Raw genomic sequence first — 4,157 nt, 5'->3', positions numbered from 1 at the left:
TGCATATTCTTTGACTGATGCCAGTTTATATTTCCATAATTCATTCATCTGCAGCAACAATTTGCAAGACTGGAGATGGGAAGCACCTAAACATGATTTTATTCTCAACTGTTTGTAAGATTAATCTTTAGTCAAAAAGAAAGTTAAAAAATGGCTTAGAATGTATTCCTAACTATGAATTTTTATAAATGGCTTTGTACAATGGTGTGATTCTTTTATTTTACATGGAATAATATTTTCTACTACCTATAAGTTTTGGAAAAAGAAGAAAATTAAAATTTATTCCTAGAGAGGAATATGATAGAAGTAGAAGACAGATATTATGTTTGTCATATCTCTGATAAGTACCCATATTCAAGACTTAAAGTCATATTTCTTACTATGTTAGACAGAGGGAAAACATAAAATAACATATAATAAGGCAACTATTTGTGATTTTTTAAAATGTACCTTATTAAATGATGAAATTTATTAGCTAATATTTGGGTTTGAAATTTAGGAGGTTGATCTATTTAACACATTTCTGAAAGGCTCTTACTGAAAAACACAAATTGTGGGTGGTAGTATTTCCACACTTTAATGAATGGTTGAACATGTTTGGCATTAGTGCTGTGTAAATAATTCAACTCTATTTAACTTGCTCCCTACACTTGAAAAACTTGTAATGTCACTAAGTATCATCAACTTGTCAAATGTTATTTTGGCGAAATTGATTTTAAAAAGTTTATTTGAAAATGAATATACTTTCAGATTAAATGTAGATTATCATTGGTTTGAGAGTGACATTTTTATACCACAGAACCATGTTGTACTGAAGTCCCAGTGTTTTGAAGCACTCCTTAGTGCTTCAAATGTTTTTCTGAATTACATTTGACCTCTAAGTCAAGTTTTCGGGCTTTGCTAGACCAATTATGGATCTGTCCTTCCAGTAACTATTTTTGGCCTACTTATGTTGGAATAAAATCTTTCGTTAATCATAGGTGAGGGTTATTAAAAATAAACATATGACACTTTGTGAACTTGTTCACTCATATGGGCTGGTCATCTGTAAGTTGAATGTTTGAATTACAGTACTTTCTCTCAAATTTTGTGATCTCATCCTTCATTTTAAGTTGCCTTGCATTTCACAATTGTTTACTGCTAATTCCTGCATCTCAAGGAATTGGGGCCCTGAAATATAGGAAATGCGAAATTGAGATGGGTCTTCAATTACTTTGTGTTGATATGTTGCATGGGCCTTGGTGAAAAGTCTTGCCCCTGTTATCTGATGATGCAGGTAACTGGGACCTGGGATCCTAGGACCCATGGGTACTGCAGAAAAATAATATTTTTTAGACATCTTAGCAAAATTTGGGAATAATCAGTAGGAATGCTTCAGAAATATGGAGAAAAACAATTTGGGACAGGCGAGTTAAAACAATAAACAGAGCAGCAGAGTAAAATCCATTACAGATTAGAGGAAAACATTGTTTTTTTACCATGTGGATTCAGAAGGCAAAGAACAGTTATAATGTATCACAAGTTTATACTAAAAACATTGCATTGATACTTTTTATAGTCTAATATATATTTTAAACCTAATTATTTATATTCCAATTCTATTTATTGGAAAAAAATAAATATCAATTTATTTGTCAAATTATCAACTAATTCTAGTAAGTTTCATTGTGTGAAATATAAAATCAGCACATATAAATATAAAATGTATGACTATATATAAGTAAAAGGCACACATTTTGTATTTTTCTGTTGTAGTTACTGTATCAAAGGCAACTCTGTTTTAAAGTATTATTCCATTATCTCTACCTCAGTGTTTGATAGAGTTAGACCTAAAGTTTTACCATTTGTAGATTTACAGCATGGAGGAAAGAGGAAACTCTGTGATTAAAACATTATCAATTTAATGCCTAATAACGAGGAGAAACATATGCACTTCTCCTGCAACTCTGAAAATATTTGGTTATAAAAAGGCAGTAGTGTAATTTCCTGCCTGGTTGGATCATAGACAGGCCAGAACAAAAAGTAATCATGCATACGAACAATTTTTCCACCTTCTTGGCTTTAGCTACTTTTGAAATGGAAGGTATAATAAACAATTATATTTTGATAAAATACCTTCTAGTCTGAAAAGTTCTATTTGAAGTGTTCATCTCTCTATGATCGCTTGTAACCAAGATTAGTTTTGTTCTAGTAAGAAAATCTTTGCTGTCAGGGTAAGATATTCTAGTTGGTCTGTTCCCACATGGAAGAAGGGTAAAGGCTCAGGTAGACATTTGTTCCAGTAACACCTCATTTGGGAAATTGTCAGCTGAAGAAGTTTAGAAGTAGCTCTTAAGCAATGCTTACTTTGAATCCATTAGGTCCACAAAGCTAATTCAGTTGGATAAATAAGTACTTGAAAAAGCCATCACCTTTGGACCTATCTATAAATAATTAAGAGTACGATCAAATACCAAATAAAAAGACTTAATATAGTCATTGACAAAAAAATTTTGCAAATGTGAGCAATCGACTGATCAATATAATTTTTTTCCTCTATTCACAGAATTTAAGGGAAATAAGATCGATAGCATTGTTAGGAACAATAAGGTTTCCTTCTTACAAGTAGGCACCCATAGATATAAGCCTGTATAAAGATTGAATCATTAACTACTTAAATTTAGAGGATATTACGTGCTTCAGCAGCACGTATACTCAAATTACAATACAGAGATTAACATGGCACTTGCACAAGGATAATATGAAAATTTGAGAAGTATTCCATATTTTTCATTCTTCAGATGCAAGAAATGAAAAACAGTTATTAAAAAGTTGATTACAAAATTACAAGTGTCACAATACATGTAATTCATATTATTAAATTTAGTTTGACATCAGTGTATTAAATCTTCACCACAGAAAGGCGTTTACATAGCATAAACTTTACAAAACTTTTCAAATTAGACAACACTGACATTTTATCCCAAAGAAAAATATTATTAAGACCTAGAAAAAAAGGAATCAAACTGTTCTATATGGAATGCAATCAGAAAGGACACATTAATGAACCTATATATTATAAAATAATGTAGAATTCAAAGTATATCTAGGAGAAAATAAATTATGAACATTATGCAAACATAGAATATAGAATATTTTAAAATATACTTTTTCAGACAAGCATCAGAAATATTTTAGTTTCTGTACTACTCATTTCAACAGGTAAATTAAACTTATTTCTGATTAAAAAATCACAAACTCTGAAGAAATTATTATACATGTATACAAAAACTATTGAATACATTTTTACATCCAAGGCAGGAAATTCACTTGGAAGAATTCCACGGAATCCATGAATTTTTACAGTAAAATATTGGTGCTGCCGGGCACTGGTGGCTCATGCCTATAATCCTAGCTACACAGGTGACTGAGATCTGAGGATCATGGTTCAAAGCCAGCGTGGGAAGGAAAGTCTGTGGTACTCTTATCTCAAATAAACCACTAGAAAACTGGAAGTGGAGCTGTGTCTCGAGTGGTACAGCGCTCACCTTGAGGTGAAGAGCACAGGGATAGCTCCCAGGCACAGAGCTCAAGCCCCATGATTGACCAAAAAAAAAGATATTGCTCTTATTTAGATTGTGAAAATGTTTTGTAGGGACACAAAAGATGGACTTGCATTTTTGAAATTTAAGAACCTTAACCCGACCATTAGGACTTCGGTGAACAATTTGTACAGCCTTTCACAACTTCATAGAGGTAGTGATACATAATTATCCTTTTGGCAATATCAAATACAGTTTCTTCTATATTGTTCTTCAGGCCTGGTTTTATATAATGGTTCAACAGAAGGCTATCTAGCATATCTTTACTATCTCAATTCTCGAAAGCAAGATGTAAGGCTGTCAAAAGTCCTTTAGTTTGGGGAAGTGGAACTGTGGCTCAAGTGGTAGAGTGCTCCCCTTGAGCTGAAGAGCACAGTAACAGCACCCAAGCCCAAAGCTCAAGCCCCATGTACGACCAAAAAAATAACACCACCACAACAAAAATCAAACAAACAAAAATATTTGGGCTGGGAAGGTGGCTCAGTGGTAGAGCGCTTGCCTTGCATGCATGAGGACCTAGGTTCGATTCCTCAGCACCGCATAAGCAGAAAAAAAGCCGGAAGTGATGCTGTGGCT

General features: G+C 33.0%; 1 pseudogene; it reads left to right on the top strand.

Moving 5' to 3' along the window:
• Window positions 1–2,673: 2,673 nt before the first annotated feature.
• On the top strand, window positions 2,674–2,770 carry LOC122119488 (annotated as a pseudogene).
• Window positions 2,771–4,157: the final 1,387 nt, after the last annotated feature.

This window comes from Dipodomys spectabilis, unplaced genomic scaffold (genome assembly GCF_019054845.1).
Source record: "Dipodomys spectabilis isolate Male_0828 unplaced genomic scaffold, ASM1905484v1 ptg000170l, whole genome shotgun sequence".
Lineage (NCBI taxonomy): Eukaryota > Metazoa > Chordata > Mammalia > Rodentia > Heteromyidae > Dipodomys > Dipodomys spectabilis.
The sequence above is the reverse complement of the archived record's forward strand: the minus strand, read 5'-3'. Positions and strand labels throughout refer to the sequence as shown.